Source organism: Chelonia mydas, chromosome 7 (genome assembly GCF_015237465.2).
Source record: "Chelonia mydas isolate rCheMyd1 chromosome 7, rCheMyd1.pri.v2, whole genome shotgun sequence".
In the NCBI taxonomy this organism is placed as follows: domain Eukaryota; kingdom Metazoa; phylum Chordata; order Testudines; family Cheloniidae; genus Chelonia; species Chelonia mydas.
The window spans coordinates 19,715,443-19,735,680 of NC_057853.1; the positions used below are offsets into that span (position 1 = coordinate 19,715,443).

A 20,238-nucleotide genomic window follows, 5' to 3' on the forward strand; every position below is an offset into this window, starting at 1 on the left:
AGCTGACGGGCATCAAGGTGTCATGAACGCCCATGGAGCGAACCAGCCATCAACAAGGGAAGAGTAAGGGAGATGAGCCAGCAACCACTGCGCAGCCATGCTGACAGTGGGAGAAGGCCAGCAGTGCTGCTGTTTGGAAACAGAGGGCCTTTGTAGAACTCCCAAGATCCTCCAGTTTCAAAGAGCCATTCTTCCCCCTCCTTCCCTTTGGGATCCAACTCCTTTCATTCCTCACTGAAACAATGGCCAGGAATTAAAGTTGAAGATCCTGGAGTTTTCCGCCTTCTCTGTGAGAGGTGTCACCACACAGAGATTAGAGCCCACCATTTGTAGAGCGTTCCGGGACCCTGCAGTGAAAGGCACTGTGTGGCTCTCTAATACATTGTTATTTTTACTTCATTCAGAAAGCCTCTCAAATGTGAACCCCAAACTATTCAATTTTCTGTGAGAGTGTATCCGAGTGAAAGTGAGCTTCAGTCTTCCAGTCACTGGGGTGCATGGGAGAGCACCTGAAGCAGCAAGAGCTCTGCCTGGGGGCAGCCTTTCAAACTCTTCAGTCGTGACCTGCTTGCTTCCTCAAGCTCTGGTTGCAGCAGAGGTGACATAGAAAGGGTTTTACTATCCATGCCCTAATTCTGTGGCTCATTCAGCCAGTGTAAATTGATGTCTCATCCCTGAAGTCAGTAGAATTACACTGATTTATACCAGATGAGGATGTGTCCCTCAGGTGTCTGTAAATAGATAGACTGTGGAGCAGCAATGCTTCTGACAGTAAACTGTCTGGAATGCTTCTCTCACCAGGCACAGAGTCGCTTTCTCCTTCGAATCTTTCCCCAAAGATCATCCTTTGTACTTTATATTGCATTATGTTTATGGGTTACGATTGCTTGAAGGAATGTGAGTTAAACTTCCGTGAGTTTCTGCCCAAAAGGTATTGGGGAAAATACAAGTTATTTTACCTCCTTTCTCTCCTCCCGAGCTCTTGTTTCCTCCACCCACCTTGCATCTGAGCAATCACATAATCATATGCTGCTGAGTAAACCATCCAGCCTAACATTCTGCACATGGGGTAAATGGAATGGTAATGACAACCAACACAGATTTTCATTGCTTTTCTAAACAAGTGTGTTAACAGAGCTGTCTCCATTTGTGAAGAGTGACGTCGTGGATGCTATTTTAGCTGGCAGTGTTTCTGCTGCGAGGCAGGTAAGCTCATTAGGGTATGGGTGGTGAACAACAAAAGGAAAGGTGGTTCAGTTTGGGCAAGGCCTCAAAAGGTCGGATGGGTCTGAAACTTTGAAGGCCTTTCTCTGTTCTCCCACACAGATCCTTCTCGCTTTTCTGCCTGCCTATTGTCAACCCCAGTGTGGGAAGGGAAGAGTTGTCTTAGTTCTGGCACACTTTCTCTCTAGAGCTTTGGTCAGCTTCTGTAGTGAAATCTTGCACCTTCAGAGTTTCTGCAGCATTAAGGGACCTCAGAGCATATTGGCTTCCCTCTGCCAAACCTAGAGCAACCCCTGAATATGCAAGATTTGAAGGCAGCTACTGGCTTCGGATTGATTTCAGCAAAGGTAGGAAGTAGGGTGTTTACACCATGCCTTTAGTTCTGCACAACGGGGTCAGCACTGCATGGGCTTTATGTGGGACTGGGGGATTTGAACCCACAACTGCACCTCAGGAGAGGGTGCTACTGAGTAAGTCACAGTGACACCTAAGTTTCTGGTTTGGGAGTGTCCTCTTAAATCCAAATGCAAGTCTCAGTTTTGAGGGGAGGCATTTTCCCAGATGTATGCATTTAGTTAGTGGTTTTGTGTCTGGTATAAGACGCTGTCAGACAGACTTTGCCTTCAGTGAAATCCCTTGCTTTGTTGACACTAGCGGGAGTGAACTTCAAAAGGTTTGGAGTTCAGGTTCAGTTCAGAAAAGTGTCTAAAAGTTTGGGTGCTAAGTGTTCTCCAGGGGTTAATGGGAGCGGGAGCCAGGGAGAGGTTGGGCACAGCTTTCCCATCTTTGCTAAAAGTAGAAGGGAGCTCCCCTGCTTTCCTCATCATTCTTGGTTGGCTTGGCTTCTCCCTCCTGTTTCAATCTGCTTTAACCACTGCCCATCTCCAACTGTCCAGAGCTGCTCTTGGGTCTGTAACATGCGCCTACTCCAAGGTTTCCCATATCTGCTTCTGACTGGGCTGCAGATCCCATGAGAACCAGCCGTTCTTGCAGTTTGTTTTGGTGCCAGCTCAAACCCAGAGCTGAAGGGCAGAGGTTGGGCAAGGAGTTGAGAAGTGGGGATTCTGGGAGTGCGTGCTAGCGTCTGGGACAAGGGATATAAGCTGCTTCAGCAGTGACAGAACAGTCCTTAAGATTTCAAGCTGGAGGCCCAGGGCGTGTTGGGTTGCAATAAGAAGAAAACAAAGAAAAATGCTTTGTGTGTAACTGGAGCTCTGCCCTGAAAACTCCCAACCTGAGTTATAACCCAGCTCTTTAGCATTCTCTCTTCAGAGGCATGTGCTGCTTCCGGCAACCTGATGGCTGTTTTTATCATTTTCTGGATTCCCTCTGAGGCTCTGCCTTGGTCTTTGGTGCTCAGTCCTGCCTGGTTAGTCAGGCCTGTGTGGGGCATCAGGTTTGTATAATTTTTGGTGGTGCCAGAATCTGCCCCTGCCCGAACTCCGCCCCCCCACCTGCCCAAGGCTCTGGGAGGGAGTTTGGGTGGGAGAGGAGGTCTGGGATGCAGGCTCTAGGCTGGAGTAGGGGATTGGGGTGCAGGCTCTGGGAGGGAGTTTGGGGATGGGAGGAGTGCAGGGGTGAGGGGTGTGGGCTGTGGGGTGTGGCTGCAGATGAGGGATTTAGGGTGTGGGAGGGGCTCAGGGCAAGAGTAGGGGTGTAGGCGGTGAGGGCTCTGTCTGGGGCTGGGGGTTTGGGGTGTTAGGCTCAGGGCTGGGGCAGAGGGTTGGAGTGCAGGGGGATAAGGGCTCTGGCTGGGACTGGGGATAAGGTGTTTGGGGTGCTGGAGGGGCCCAGGGTTCGGGCAGAGGGTTAGGGTGTGGGGGGATGAGGGCTCTGGCTGGGACTGGGGATAAGGTGTTTGGGGTGCTGGAGGGGCCCAGGGTTCGGGCAGAGGGTTAGGGTGTGGGGGGATGAGGGCTCTGGCTGGGACTGGGGATAAGGTGTTTGGGGTGCTGGAGGGGCCCAGGGTTCGGGCAGAGGGTTAGGGTGTGGGGGGATGAGGGCTCTGGCTGGGACTGGGGATAAGGTGTTGGAGGGGCTCAGGGCTAGGGTAGAGGGTTGAGGGTGTGTGGGGGGGGTGAAAGCTCTGGGGTGGGGCAGGGCTGGGGATGAGTTTGGGGTGCAGGCAGGCTGCTCCAGGACAGGGGCCAGAGAGGAGGACTCCCCCCAGCCCTTTCCGTGCCAGCAGCAGCGAGCTCTGGGGGAGGAGCCCCCTTGCCCCGCCCAGCAGCACATTCACCCCCACCACTGTCACTGCATGTGCTTCTAGGGCCCCTCTCAGGTCCAGGAATCTCCCTCACCTCCCCCGTGGTGGGTGGGGCGGGGGTGCTGCGTGCGCCGCCTCCCCTCCTACTGCCCCTGACTGTAGCCTCACTGGGGGTGAGGGATGGGGCTGCCTCCTTGCCCAGCATGGGGCAGGAGTAGTGACTGCGGGGGGGGGGCCTGTGCTGGTGGAGGGTCCCACCAGAAAAGGGAAAGGTCTGAGGTGGAAGAGCAAGCTCAGTCTGCCCTGGCAGTGGAGAGGGGGGCACTAGGACCCTGCGGCAGCAGTTGCGGCAGGGAGGCAGCATGGAGCTGCACGGAAAAGGCGGAGGCGGGATCCTCTGCTCCGAGGCGCGCGGGGGCAGCAAGAGGGGCTGGGGGACACTCGGGGGAGGCGCGGGAGGGTGGCAGGTGGGGCCGGGGGTGGGGGGGACACCCGGCCCCAAACATTGGTGGAGCTGGGCCCCTGGGCTCTGAATATTGCTGGTGCCAAGGCACCATGTGGAGATATAACTCGCTGCCCCGTGTGAGCGAACACACACACACACACACACACACACACACACACACTCTTTGTGGAACCCAGGGAAGGTCTCAGCCTCTGATTGGGGTTGTTCATTTGACCTTACCTGATTTGGTGTCATCACTCTCCAATTTGTTTGGGATGGTGTGTGTTATGGGATCCCTCCCAGCGCCGGCAGTATCTCTGGCACCTGACTTTGATTCCTGATGTGCTTCCTTAATCTGTTGCAGGAGAAGAGTTTGGGAAACAGCAACTATCTGTCATGAGAGAGTGATGGTTTTATCAGAGAGAAGGAAATATATTTCTTCCACCCTCAGCACCCTTGCAATTGCTTAAAGCATTTTGTAAAGCAGAATTTGGAGTTTACCTGTCAGACATGAGTCATATTGTTTGCTGAAGGGCAGCCAGAAGAAATGTATTTAGTGGTAAATAGGGCAAAACAGCAATAATGATCTAGATTTCAGAGGGATTTCTTTGTGCTCTCCTCCCACATGCCCTCTGCTTGCTGCTAGCCATCATCAGAAGCATTAGAACCAGCTCAGTACATGGCAGACTGGGGGCCAGAGACTAAAACGGGATCCAGCTGGATTCCTGTCTGGTAACCAGGAGTATATGTGTGTGTCTTGCATGTTTCCACAGTTGAAAGGTCAGATGTTTACTCAAACATAGCCAGACCTCTTCCTTCTAGTGTTGTTGTTTTGTTAATTTATTCTTCAATGTATTGTTAAGCACCAGGAATGTTCTCAGTAATATTCAAAACGCACGCTGAAAATGACCCCAGCCCTGAGGATCTTGCCATCTGAAAGCGAGACTTGGTGATGATGAGATGCTGGGAGGCCCAGAGGAGGGAATAACTTGGAATGATGTCAACTTTTCTTTTTAGGAATCAGGATGGGAAAAACCTGAGATTTGGTTTCCTAGTACAATATCAGGTGCTTTCTAACTGTGATGTAGGCTGCAAGTACTAAGAGACTAGCTCTTTTCAATGGATTTGTACTTCCTGTTGTGACCAAAACTAGGAAATACTGGTGGTCAGGGAAACTGACTAATATCTTTCATGTCTTAACCAAGTTCGTGGGTTTCAATCTGACTGTCGGGCAAAGATTCAGAGTTGCTCTGATTTTATTCAAAGCTGGTGTGTTCATCCCTACCAGCAGAGCCCTGCGCGGGACTATTTTTAATCCCACTCCCACCCCTGCCTGCAGTATCCATTCCCATTCCCACTCACTCCCGCCATTATGGCAGTGGGTCCTGCGGGACTCATGGGATCCCGGTTCCACTGCAGGACTCTACGCTCGTTCTGCACAGAGCTCTGCCTACCATTATCCAGAGAGAGGTTAAGGAACTGGGTTGGGAACCAAGTTATCTGTGTTCAATTGCTGGCTCTGCCACAGACCTGCTGTGTGGCTGTGGCAAGTCCCTCAATCTGTGTGTGTCTGGACAAAGGGAAATTAAAAAAAGAACTTCTTTTCTCCTATCCTTTGTCTATCTTAGTCTTTTTAGATTATAACCTCTCTGGGACAGGCACAGCACCTAACGCAATGAGGCTGATCTCAGTTCAGGCCTCTCAGAGCTGTAATAATGGCTCATGGTTTTGGGGGGACACTGGCTCTGACTGAGTTCTATTTAACACGTTGTCACATTGGGCCCCTGTATATGCAAAGGGGAGCTCTCAGAGTCTTCCACAGCTTTAGTAACCTCTATGCACAGAGCAGAATAGCAAAGCATTACCTAAGCCTCCCTCTGTGTCAAACGTATTGGGGGATCCGTAAAACAAAGAGGCCTGCCTAATAGCTAAATAGTTCTTTGTTGACTAAGCAATAAAGAAATAGAGAATTTGCCAAAACATATACAAATATAAACCCTTTAATAATCCACTGTAAAATTGCTATGCATTGTACAGGTCTTTTCATGCACTGTGTATCCATGGTAAATCCATACAGTATGCTATCAGAATGAGTGATACCCTCTTTTGCGAGTAACAACAGGCATCGTTTGTTACTTCTCGGGCTGTTTTCAGGTGGCAGCTTGCAGTGGCAATAGATTTTTTTGTTTTTAAGCCCAAAATGTCACCCTCATGTTATCAAGCAAGATTGTTCACTTAAAAATAAAGGGCCTCTGCTCACAGGGGTTTTATATCAGTGTAACTCCAGTGAGTTCAATGGAGTAAACTCTTGACTTACAGCTGTGTAAATAAGGTCAGAATTGTGCCCAGATAATTTCAGGGATGATTGGTTCCAAGGTTTTGTGCTCTAGCAGTTCATGTCGAGAGACCTGCTTTGAAATGCTGATTGAGGGTAAAAATTTCAAAAGAACCTAAGTGACTTAGGAGCCTAGGTCCCATTGAAAGTTAAGAGTCCTCTCAGTCACTTTGAAAATTTTACCCTCCGGCTGTAAATGAAAATGTGCTAATCACCAAGCCCAATATTTGCCAAAGTGGCTAGGGAGTTTGGATATCCCAGCTTGATCCAACTGGATCAACTGGTTTTCAAAAGTACCAAGCAGCTATTGCTCCCATTGGCTTCAAAATGGAATCGCAGGTGCCTTGCACTTTTGGAAACCACATCCATGGTATGCCAAGTTGGGCACCCAAAAAGGGAGGCACTTGCAATCAGTGGCCACTTCTGAAAATTTCAGCCTTGCTGTACATGTCTCCACATCAGAGCACGAACTCAGAATATCACACATCTGACCCTGAGCGTATGGAATGGCACCAGGGCAGTTTCAGAGGGAGGTGCATTGGTCATGCTGTGGGGGCTGTGTAGTGCAATAGCAGGGCACTCCAAGAACTAGCGTAGCAGGGTGGGGATGGCTGAGACGCAATGACAAGGCTGTGTACCAAGTAGCTGTGCGTGGAGATGCCTTGCACGAGAGACGGTGTCGTTAGTGCTAATTAGTCCCTTGCTTTCAAGAGCACCAAAGAAAGTTCAATAAAAAATTAATTAACTGAAATCAACATTCTGGATACGTAATTGCTAAGCCCCTGCAAACTGCTGTTTCTGGGTGTATGGCACTGGTATTGATTCACTAGTGTACTATAGACTTTCTTGTTTCAGGCAGGGGCTTAGTATAGAAATGCCTAGCACGTTTTACTGTGCTATATAAAAGCAACATTGTCTCACCTGACTGGACTCAGCACTTGTTTTGAAGGCACCCCCATGTCCCCCTCCTCCCCCCGCACACACACTGATAAATAAGCTGCCTTTTTGTTATCATAATGTTCTCAGTGTCCTGCTATTACCACTAGAGCTGGATAAATATCTCAGCATGAGTTTCTGAGGACATTTGCTCAAATACAATATTGACTTGACTTTGACTGTTTGAGCCCTTTTCATTTTCAGGAATATTCTACTAAACAAACCTTTACCCAACAGGAATACAGTGTGGCCAATGCCACCTACTCAAAACTTGAGTTTGGCTCCCCCCCCCCACCCCAAAAAAATTAAATAAAAACATTGGGGATTTTTAAAAAATTCACTTTTGGTTTTGTAAGCCTTTAAGGCACAGTTTGTTCACATTTTTAGGCTTTGCTCTGTCATCATGACGGCTAGAAAGTTACTATTTTCTTAAAGGAAAGCCGAGGGTGTCACATAATCACTTGACTCCAAGAGCTGGGGACTTAAGGAAAAAGATGTAATACTGTGAGACTTGTGATAAAATTGCAAGAGTTTTCAACACTAGGGATATCCATAAATGAGCCAGAATAAGGCTCTAATTTGATCATTTAAGTACTGTAGTGCATTAGCCTCTGCTAACCCCTCTGTAAAAGTGGCAGTTTTATCCAGAAAGAGGAAATGTTAAGAGATAATTAGAGAATATTTGCCAAACTCTAATTTTGAACTTGTAGATGTGAATATTCACACAGGAAAGATAATTCCAAGACTTATCCAATCAAGGAACAGAAACAGTGCCATGTGACCTATGAGTTCAATCAGAACAAGCCAGCCCAATTTGAATAGTCATAATGACTGATTGCATGAAATCTTGATTCCACTCAAGTCAATGGCAAAATTCCCACTAAGTTCAGGCGTCAGGTTTGTGGTATCATTGTTTTAGGTATTGTGCAAACACAGATGAAAACCCATTCCTGTCCCATACTGTTTGTAAGAATTATTCACAAAAATAAAATCACAAATAATTTGAATAATAAATATATCCAAAAAATCATAAACTGCTAAGGGACAGTTTAAAAACTGTTTAAAAACAGTTTAAAAAGACTAAATCATTGAATACATTAGCTCCAATTATTTGTTCATTGCTAATCATCTTGCATGATGTTGCATGTTAACTTCGGATACCATTTGTCACATGTGACTTTATGGTTGTGACACTGACGTGTAATATTATATATGACAATGAAATGGCTGTGTTAAGAGCAAATTAGCAGTTTTAATGCATGGAAACTTGTTAGATATAATTCAGTGGTGTGTCTTTAGTGGTAAATAAACTACTGTGGTTATGGTGAGGCTCTATTATAGCCCTCCAGGACATGAGTGGCACGTCGCATAGGCTGGGGGAGGCTGTGCCTCCCCAAACAGCCCGGGGTGGCCCCACCACACTCCTCCCTGAAATCCCCCCTTGCCCCTCCCCCTTGTCCCCAGCCCAGGCAGGCTGCTCCTCTTCAGGGAAGTGTGGTGGGGCTGGAGCTAGGGTGCCCGGGACTTGGGGTGACTGGGGCTGCCCAGCTCTGGGGGCCCCCGGGTGTTGAGCCGTGCCGCCTGGCACTCCGGGGAAGGGAGGAGGCGCTGGGGCTGCCCACCCTGTGCTTGAGGCTGTTGGGGGGGCTGCACACCACCCATCTGCCCTGCACTTGGGGGCTGAGGCGGGGGGGCTTCCGGCAGGGGAAGGAGAGCGGGTCCTCAGGTGGGCAGGCAGGGCTGGCGGCTAGCCTCCCCTAGCCGGTGGTTCACCCACTGCCCATGCTGCAGGAGATTTGTGGGTTTTAAGATTTGCAGTGGACTTCCTCCAGCAAATCCAACAAAAGGCCTTGTGTCACGGTGCATGACCCAACACAGGTGCTTAACTTATTTGTCCACAGCTTTTGAAGCCCCTTAGATGTCCAGCAACTTCATTTTAAATGCACCCATTTAAATGCAAAAGGGTTCTTTCTTCCTGGCATGAGGTATCTTCCCGGAACCTCTCTGTCCCTCATTCTTTAGAACCATTTTTTCTTTTGTATCAAGGATGCTATGTAGAAAATAAATTGTATTGTGTTATGTTCCTGATCATTAGCCTCACTGCCTGAAGCACTGAACCATCTGGCACACTGAGAGTGTTGGGTTATTTTTACAGAGGTTTGGATGTAAAACTCGCCATTGAAGACAGAAATGAGAAATCTGTTTGCAGGTTTGGGAAGGTGGAGATCTTCTCCAGATTTTTGGCCCAACCACTGAATAAATAGAAAGCTCAGTTACTCCACAGAAAAACCTTTCATGCCTTCACATTCATCTGCATCTGCCCTAGAGGACTCAGTTGAAAAGATATATTATGAAAAGAAATAAAGTAAAATGATTGTTGCTTTCTTAGGTACAGTATGCTACCTGCCTTAGTGATAGCTCTACAGTTTTCCTCATATTTTTAAGAATCTCAGCCTCAGAGAACTATGGGTAAAATTTTCAAAAGCACCTAAGTGACTTAGGAACCTAAGGACAGGTAGACACTAGAAAGTTTTGCTGGCATGGCTGTATCAGTTAGGGGTGTCATTTTTTGCAGTGATCGCCCTAATGCAGACGCAATTATGTCTATATAAAAGTGTTTTTGCTGGTATAGCGTATGTCGGTTGGGGAATGCACCCATTGTTATACTGATCTGTGCCTACACTGGGTGGGTTTTGTTTGTTTAAATATATTGGTATAGTTAAACGGGCAAAATCCCCTTAGCATAGACTAGATCTAGACCATTTCCAAAACAGACTTAGGCACTGGAGAGCCTAAATGCCAAAACTGCTTTTGAAAATAGGATTTAGATGCTTTTGAAAAGGTTACCCAATATAAATATTCCTTCGTCCTGGTCATCACATAGCCTGAATGAGCCTTATCATATAGACTTTCACAACCTACACTATACACATCAGACGGACCTATTCCCTAAGATTAATATCCTAAAGTTGCAGGGATGGTGGGTGAGCATTGGTGGATGCCTATATCTAATCTCTCTCTCTAACCTATGTATGCCTTTCTAATGTGCTCATTGCTGGACTACCTTGATCCTGCTAGCATTTGCCTTCTTTGTCTCTTTGTAATCCCAGATATCACTCTAATAGTGACAGTGCATTTTATGTATCTTTCATGGAAGTATTGTTTCTTCAAAGATAGACCTGTCCCGCTCCAAGACTGGACTTGTTTTCTTGTGGGGAGATCTAGAGCTACAAAAACGACTCTGATTAGTGACTCTACGCAGGGTGCTCTGGATTTCTATTTCTGTTGTGTGCCTCATGCTGGCACAGATTGGGATTGCTTTGCATCCCACTTTTAAGTATAATGACACTTTGATTGAACCTCTGTTTGCATTACCTGACTATTTCTTCTGGCATGTGCCATGAATGATTCTGAATCTCCGTGATTTATGTGACTGCTCTCCTTCTCTACTGATGACATGAAAATCAGTCTACATGAAGATGGTGGAGCAGGGGTCTTATATCACTTTGGTTTTTTTTCTGTAGTCCACATGTGACCTGTTTGGTACAGTGTTGCATTAAGCTTGTTGAGTGCAGGTTATTTGTCAGCACAATGATAGATGGTTGACTCTCTATTATTGTGACACTTTAGCTGGGTCACTGATGTCACTGAGTTAGAAAGATTCAGAGTTGTTTGGGGGGCGGGGGAATAAAGCAGTGGTTATGATTAATAAATCTCATATACATGTAGGACTGGAAGGAACCTCAAGAGGTCATCTAATCCATCCCCCACACTGAGGCAGGATTAATATACCTATACTATCCCTGACAGATTATTGATAGACACAGGGACAGTCTACTCCAGCAAGGCAAGTTACACTGAATATGTAGGGAGAAATCCAGGCTGAAAAGACTGGCAAAGTGTTTGTTTGCTCATACAGGATATATCTGAGATGGGCTGAGGCAGCTGGTGCGTGCATCTAGATTAGGTTTATCAATGTTCATGTAAAATGGCACCAAAATCTCATGGGGGACTTTCACGAGATTTCAGCCCCAAATGACAGAAATGTCATTGGATCAATTTACCTCATGTCTTGAGAGATTTTTTTTTTCCTCCTCAAGAGAACCATTCTCATGAGATTCCTGCCACATCCCAACTTGAACTGAAAAGGAACCAAACCTGGTTTGAATTCAGGAATTTGACAGTGAAATTGCCAGTGCATTTCAAAGAGATTCACATTGAGATTACTAGTTTTAGCTCATTTGGAGCATATATGAGGAAAGAAAGAGAAAACATTACTACTAATTAGTTCTCATTTGCATTAGACCAGCACACAGATTGTTCTTGTTTGTTTGTTTTTCTGTGCAAACACCCATAGTGCATGAAGAGCAGAGTGAAATTGCGATAGCTGTCATATACAATAAGATCTGACATGCCAGGGTAGGCGATCAGTTGCTGAACCAGTTTTCATGATGGCATGGTCCCACCTTTTTACTTGTATATGTTTAAGTTTTGAAACAGGGCCATTTGGAATTAAGCTAAACTGGAGAGAGAACGGGGGGAAAGAAGAGGGGATATGGAATGAGAGGGGAAAGGAAGGGAATCTGATGGAACACGGGTGAGTATGAGCAAGTGGGAGATTGGAGGAGACTTGAAAATGAAATTCAGAGACATGCACGGCATTATCAAATGTAAAAAAGATGACTTAGGAAAGCCTGGCTTGAAGGCCTCTTGTGGAGTGTGGTGATGAAAGCTTCATTTTTGGTTTATGTCAGCACCAGAAAGATCTCAGTAGCATTATAGGCATGCAATTCATAGTTCCCTAGCTAAAGTGTTTCTTGTTTGGGTAAGCACAATGCTCATCTATGGCACTGTATAAGTAGGCGAGGATTTTCCAAAATGGCTGCCTGAAGTTAGGTTCCTAAATCCATATGCAGGACCAGAATAAATTGCCTGATTTTTCAAAAGTTCTGAGGAATCTGTGGGAGTCAAAACTGGCCTTAATTGATAAGCACCTGGGGCCTTTTGCTCCATCTGGGTTTGTGCAAGTTGCAGGTGCCCGATACTTTTGAGATTTGGGCCATTTATTTAGGGGCCTAATTCTAGATTTAGGAGCCTAATGTTGGGAGCTGCGTTATTGAAAATCTTGGCCCATAAGCACATTTCACCCACGATTTGGAAGCCATCCATATTCTGTGAAGAGACCCCTGGGAATGAGTAAACGTTGTTCTTCCTGCAGAAAGGGCAATGCACAATGTTGGCTCCATGTAAAAATAGTAGGCATGGCACTGTGAACTAAAAACCACAGCAGGGCTCAAGGGAGACACACTCGCCTGGGAAATAGTAAAATTCTGCATGTCCAGTGCAACATTCTGGTGCACGTTAGGACACAATGCAGTGGACCACATTAATCCCCAAACAGTCATCCCACATCTTGCATGCTGCAAATAGCCTGATTGTCCCAAAGGTGTAGTCCCCATCCCAACCCTTCAAAGGAAAAACTCTGTTGATCCAAAGATAGATCCACGCTCCTGCAGGGAATGAGAAATACCTTGTGCTTATCATTTCAGGGCAGTTTTGAAAGTGTCCCTTAGTTCTCCACTGTGGAAAGATGGGCAATTGCTAGAGTTATGCTGTTAATTTATGATTATTCTGAATTATAATGGAGGTGTTTTTATTTTACTTTAATTTGATTACAATTTCTAATATTTCCTGAGTGGGGCAGAGCCCTGAGAGCGAACGACCCACTGGAATTAGGCTGGATTTAACGCAGAGGCATCATGCAAACTTGCAATATGTTTTAAAGAACGTAGTTGCATCGCCAGGGCTTATGTCCCTGAGGAAGAGCCCACGATAATTAGAGAAGAGCGAGAAAATGATCCGAAAGAAGCCAATTTTCCCTTTTTCTAATGGGGTGGGTATACATTTATAGGAAGTTATTACATGCTGTTGGAATCAGTTTATGAGGTTACATTATCGTATAACTCCTGGAATTGTTGCCAAATCTCCTCAGAGTCTACTTTTTCCATTTAGATGGAAAATGTTTTTCTTCCAACTTGCTAAATCTGCCATCCCAGTGTATCACTCTGTGACATTTAATTCCTTTGCCAGTTTCTATTTGTGTCAAATCTGGCTCTTTGATGTACAGCTCAGTGAAAACACCCTTAGTAGCAGTTAGATACCATAGTGATGGGCACCATGATAGGGTCTAGAGGCCCATTGGGGTTCACTGGAATAACCGTTCTGAAACGATATCTCCATGTGCCAAACTGGTCCATATGAGGAAATCTTGCTGCCACTGCAGGACCAACAGAGTTGAACAACAGGATTGACTTGGTAGGTGGGCCTTGTTAACTGGCTAGCTCAGAATGATATAACCTTCTGGGTGTGGCCAGGGAGCCTACAAGGACTCCAGAGTGGATTGTGGAATTGCTCTCCTGTACTTTTGATTATGTATGGGGTTTTTTTTGTTACAACTGCTGGTGACTATAAAGAAAGTGGGACTGGGAGAGGGGGGCCTGTGGTGGGCCTTATGTTTTCTGCTTGGTTTGTTGTGCTACTAGACAGAACATATTTATTGCCACTAGGTGGACAGATGCAACTAGAATTGATCTTAGTTTTGGGCCTCTAAGTGCTACTGTAATACAAGGGATTGTCCAGTTCATCCAGAACTCGTCATGGGACTCTGGAAGAGTGCACACTGCAGTGGGACCTCTACCACCTTTCCACAGGGTGCAGTGTTCACTCCCCAGGGATCCAGGCACACACTCCTTCCTGTGCAAGGCCAGTGAGTGGTGCAGAAGTGGGGGCAGAGCAATCACCTCATCCCTGCCCTTCCCCATCCTCTTTGGAGTAGGTCTTTTGCTGGGATTGTGCCTGACCCCTGAGTACTGATGCAAGGGGATAAAGATTGTCCTTTGTCCCCTCTCTTCCCTGTCACCACCTTGTTCACCCACACAGGACCAGCCACAACCTTTAAAATGTAAAGGTAATTTTCTGTTGATGAAATATGCAAGATGAACAACCCCACAGACTGAAGTCCTCTGTTCAACCACAGAACATCTATGGGGCACCCAGCTCCTATATAAACAGCCCCTCATACTGCTCTGTCTCCTGTTTTGGAGAGACCAACTCTATGGATGAGAAGATAGAGCAGAGTGGATGTGGAAACTGAACTGAGCACAGTTGCCAACTTTCATGTGGTAAACAAGCACCCTGACTTTCACAATAAACCAAAAATCAAGCTAATCCCATTTCAAAACAAGGCCAAAACAAAGCAATCCCTAAGAACCCCAACACTCTATGTGACTAGATCCCCCCGGCGTGCAGTCTGGGACTGTGATGGGCCCGCTGACTCTCTCTCCCTTTCCCTTGCTTGCCCCCCTTCCCCTGCTTGCTGGGAGCTGATCAAAAAAACAGAAGCAACAAGCTACAAGCCAAAAACTAGCCAACAAGCAACTCACAAGCCAATTAAGCCAAAAACAAGCCCAATTTCTGTGTTTTTTTTAAACAGGTTTGGCATGTCTGACTCTGAGCCCTCTCTCCTTAGACTGCTATGAAGGATGCCAAATCTGTGATGGCAATACAGAAATATAACTGGTAATTGGATATACCTGATGAACAGAGAGATGGAGTGGACAGATGGTTCTCAGCATCCACATATTTGCATTTATATGTGATTTGGGCTGTGAACAAACAGGCACTAAAAACGAGGACCACAACCTTACATCAAACAGGTCAGCAAAGAAGCATCTGATGGTTAGCAGCTTTTCCCACCAGGCTGGCCCAGATTTGAACTTGTGGCTTAAAGGTGATAACTGGGGATCACAGCTTTCTGCCTTAATAGTTAGGAAAATAGGTCCTGTCAGAGTTACCATCATAATTATCTGTTCTGACCATTCCACCACTGAGTTTTCCTGTGGACCTTCCCTAGTCACATTTTTTCATGGATAAACTGAGAAAGCAGGGAAGGAAAATCTTGCCCTTTAGCACCTTAAGTGTGTCACTTTTTAGTCATTTGAAATAATATAGTTGTTTAGATGCTGGATTGGAAATGTAGGCAGCAGATATTAATACTTTTTTAAATATATAGGCTCTGTCTCTGAGTCTGTAATCCTGCAAACACTTAAACACATGTGTAACCTTGATCAAATAGTGATGTGTATGTCTGTTTGCAGGATTGGGACCTAAATTTGAAAGTGTGGCTTCAAGCAAAGTATGGCATCAAGGAAAAATATTCTGTGGTGGGCATTTTTGTGCAAAGGCTGTTGAACAGCGTGATTCTGAAAAGCCAAGAAATGCATCCTATGCATTATCAGTCAGAGTGGTACTTAGTGGACAGGTTCTGGTCAGGTATTGTATTCATTAGCAGCAAGGGTACAGAGAACGCTTTCCTCTGAGAAGGTCGTGGTTTGGATTCATCAAATATCTAAGTAATGGCCCCTGTCAGTTATATGGCACTGCAGAGGACAGAGCTTTTGGGAGAATGGCTGTTCTGATCTCTAGCATATCCTTATAGGCATATGTGGTTGTTTAAAAATTTTTTTTTTTTCTGATCAAAGAATTTTAATGAAATGTACAAATACCGAGAGGACAAGCCAAATGTTCACATAAGCGTGACTAACATGATCTATAGGCATAAAATCATTTATCTGGGCTACAGAGCTGTGAGGAGGGTATGATTTAAAACACCAAGAAAACATCCACTTTGTATCGAACGGTATTAGTCTAATAGGACCTTTGATAGAAAAAAAGTCAACCATTCCTATGTGGAGAGAAAGGAAGGTCATTTAGTAGGAAGAATCTCAGGACTGTCTAATTGTTCACTCAAGTCGAGATAAATCTTACATCTAGGGATCTGTCATGAGCTTTTCGGATAAACGGAGAATTTCTATTTTTGTAAGGTATTTGTGTTAGCTAACAGCTTAGCCTGTAGCAGGTGTGTGTGTGTGTGTGTGTTTGTATGTGTCTCTCTCTCTCTCTGCTGAGTACAAGAGAAGTCCTTTTTGGATACTGATGGGTGAACTTCAGAGTTTCAGATGTCAAGGGCAGATAACCAGACTGATGTCCAGATTCTTATCCAATCATTTATCTGAGCCCCTTTGGAATAGCTTATTGAAAACAAGACTGACAGGTGATTTGGTTACAATGTATAAGTATCTTCACGCAGGGAAGGATGGAATGGGGGGGCCCAGCAGTTTTAAAAGTGAGAGGGCTATGTCTTCTCATTTTTACCAGCTGTAAGGGTGAGTGACAAGGGCGAGGGAAGAGCAAGCAGGGGGCAGAGCCTTGCGGGGAAGAGGCGGGGTGGGGGTGGGGCTTCAGGGGAAGGGGTGGTGGGAGGGCAGGACCTCGGGAGGAATGGGTGGTGGGAGGGTGGGGCCACGATTTGGGTGCTGGTGGCCCCCCACACACACATGTTTAGCAAGCTTCCACCGGTTCTGCATTCACAGGGTAAAATTCTAGGTGCTAAAGGGCTCTTGCATCTAGCAGAGAAAAACATAACAAGAACCAGTGGGTGGAAGCTGAAGCCAGCCGAATCTGAATTAAAAATAAGACACACATTGCTAACAGTGAGGGTGATTAACACTGGAACAAACTATACCAAGGGAAGTAGTGGATTCTTCATCTCTTGATGTCGTCAAATCAAGACAGGATGCCTTTCTGGAAAGTATGCTTTAGCCAAACACACGTCATTGGGTTTAATGTAGGGGTAACCGAGTGAAATTTAATGACTTGTGATATGCAGAAGCTCAGACTAGACCATCTAATGGTCCCTTCTGGCCTTAAAATCTATTGATGTAAGCAATCAAGTTGAGAATTTGATACATGTTGGCTCCAGCTAGGTCAAAAACTATGAGAAGATAACTTTGTTTTGGTACTTTCCTTGTGGTCTTTCAGAGCCTGTTCCTGGCCAAAACCATAAATTTAAAAGAGGCTCTTGAAAATGAAAAGCGAGAAAACGTGAACTTTTTTTTGAACCTCAAAAAAATTGTCTGGTTTCAGGTTTCACTCACTTATTGCTTCCTTCACTCCCTATCCTCTCAAGCCAAGTCAAACAGTTCTGGGGGGAACAGCACTGTGGACAGAGAGGAAAAATTCAGTTCTTTAAAAGTTGGATGTATCCTTGTTTATAATATAGGAAGTCTGTAATGCTTCACATAAGGAACTGGGAGTTGGGACAGCAAGGTTTTATTTCCAACTCGCCATGTAACCCTGGGCAAGTCACTTAACATCTTGGGGTCTCATTTTACAGAGCTGTAAAATGGATATAATACTTGCCAAACTCACAGAGGTTCTGTGAAGTATCATTAATGTTTGCAAAGTGCCTTGAGATCCTGACCCTCTGATTAAAGGGGCAGTATATGTAGAAAGCATTAAAAGGGATTATACCTAGAGTCTTTGCATTCCCACAGAATCTGCACTGAAAGGTCTCGCTTGAGTGCTGTACATGAGATCAGAATGGAGCTAGTGGATGTTTGATTAAAGCCTGAATATGAACGGCATGTGTTTGTGGCCTTTGCTTCCATAGGAAGGGAAAAGTGTGAAGAAATGTGAAGGATGTAACATGACTGTGCAACCACCTGAGGGAATACGTTTCATCTCTCACCCATTGCTAAGTGATATATTTATACAATAAATGTGCCAAGATCTCTATCAGCAGATTATTTTCAGTAGGTTCATGTCTTGTTTTTTTTCCTGATGTTTACAGAAAGACACCTGCTGGCTTTTATTGATGTGAAAAATGGTGGGGATGCTGATCTCGGCATGTGAGGTGCTACCCATGTGATCTGTGATGCCAAGTATCCCAGCTCGGAAACCACTGAGTCATGACATACATAGCCAGATGGGGCTAGGAGAGTCAGTAAGGACTCCCAAGTGCCCTCTTCCTCTTTTTCATTTTACTTCTGTACCAACGGAGCTGCTTCCAAATGGTTTTATGCATAGCCAGCTGGGAGTATCAAGGTCTTTGTCTCACCTGCGGCCCATTACATTACTTTCTTGAACTCATATTGTTTTCTTTGAATCACACTTCCAAAGAGACTCCCCATTCCACCACTAAAGCTCCACAAATATGCACTGGCTTTACGTGCTGGGGTAACCCCTTCCTTCTAGTAACCCCAGGGACTTGAATACTTCCAAACAGGACAATGAGCAAAGCTGGTTAAGGCTGCTGCTAACAGACCAGCAGGTGTCACTATAGAATGATGCCAAGTTACCTTTCCCTCTGGAAGCGGAGAACGCAGCCTCTGGACTTTTTATTGTATCCTTCCACCTATAAAGCCAGGTAAATTTAAGCCAAACAAACAAACAATCCCTATATCATCTGGGTTGCCTTAGAATCAGAGAGCGAATCATTTATGGGCAAGAATCTTTCTCATTTGCATAGCATAGGCTTCCAGTAGTTAGAAACATGCTTTCAAAAAAATTACTTTTCCTCGGAAAACAACAACTACGGCAAGACTATCTAGCTATTGAAAACAATGGCATTATATATATATATATATATATATATATATATATATATATATATATATATATATTAAAATCTCTTCAAAATATCATGCCAGTAAGATAATTATATCCCACTACACCAACATGTCTTGTATATTTTCCATATGATCATAAATACTGACTGAGTGTCAGTATAACAACATTAAAGTTTACTATCCTTGGAAGAAATAGCTCTGTCAATTTTCCATATTCCCATCAGTCTGTAATATTAACCAATATACTACACCAGAACCCAAGAAATATGTTATTTTTCACTGAAGGCCATATTTTATTTATATTATTTATCCTTATAGCCAGTCAGTATTTGACATCTAGATATTACAGTGATGGGTGCCTTGGAAATACCTTAGACAGACACAGTTTTTGACCCTAAAAAGTAAAACTTGTTCTTCTTCAAGTGCTTGTTCATGTCAACTCCAATCAGGTGTGTGCGCACTGCGTGCACAGTCATCAGAAAGTTTTCCCTTAGCAGCTCCCATCAGGTTGACTGTGGATCCCTCTGGAGTGGCACCTTCATGGCGCTCAATATATGACCCTGCTGACCCAGCCCCTCCTCAGTTCCTTCTCACCTCCAGTGATGGTTGTTGGAACTGTGGTCGCTTGCTTAGCAGGTGCTTCCCTTAGCGTTCTTAGTTGTTAGTGTATATATTGTATAGAGTGAGGTTTGGGAGCGGGGCTCTGAGGCAACCTTGGCACAAGCCCCACAGCCGGCCGAGGTCCAGGTCGCCACCAAGGCAACTCCGAGGCATGACCCATTGCAAGGCCAGGCTACTGCCACCTTGGCTATGGGCGCCACAGAGGCCCCAGACACTGAACAGAAGGAGGTCAGGGAGCCAGAGAGGCAGGAGGAGGACCCTGTACCACCTCTGGCCTCCTCATCTTCCTCCCCGGATGAGGCAGTGATGGGAGCTTCAACCTCAGGCCCTCCCCCAATTGACCTCAGGGCCCACCAGGACCTTCTACGAAGGATTGCCCGTAACATGGGGTTACAGGTAGAGGAGGTGGTCAAGCCTGAAGACCCCAAGGTGGACATCCTTGCGCCAGAGGGACCATCTAGGGTGGCTCTGTCAATAATAAAAACAATCCAGAGCAATATTAAGACTCTATGGCAAACCCCTGCCTCAATCCCTACCATTCGAAGGCACAGGGTTATTTTCGGAGCAAGCAGACTCCAAGCTGCACAGTCTCAAAGACTCCCGGGGAACTATGAAGTTGTTGGGTATGCACACCCCGGCAACCCAATGGTAACACTTCAAGCCCCAACTGCAACAGCAGCGCCCATATCCTCCTTGGCCAAGGCAGGATTTTTATAGGTGTAGGGGCAGGAATGGCAGGCACAAACCTTCCAATCCCCCTTCTGGGCAGGGCCAAGGCCCAACCAAATCTTCATCAGGCTCTAAAAAGGCCTTTTGAAGGTGCGCCAGAGGACGGTGCACCTGCCATTACACCGGATCCTTCCCCATTTTATGAATCGTCTGTCCCACTTCTACCATGCTTGGTCCCAAATAAAATTGGACCACTGGGTTCTTCACACTGTAGAAGTGGGATATTCTCTCCAATTCTGCTCCTCCCCTCTCTTCCCCCCTTCCCTGTCCCTCT

At 45.7% G+C, this 20,238-nt stretch overlaps 1 protein-coding gene and 1 long non-coding RNA gene across 4 annotated transcripts in view; both read left to right on the forward strand.

Moving 5' to 3' along the window:
• Window positions 1-20,238, forward strand: part of GRIP2 (glutamate receptor interacting protein 2) — a 471,570-nt gene that overhangs the window by 173,592 nt on the left and 277,740 nt on the right. The gene's annotated exons all lie outside the window — the stretch shown is intronic.
• Window positions 1,224-18,606, forward strand: LOC122466722. Its single transcript, XR_006292462.1, has 3 exons — window positions 1,224-1,571; window positions 14,639-14,861; window positions 17,837-18,606. It is a non-coding gene; the product is annotated as an uncharacterized LOC122466722 (long non-coding RNA).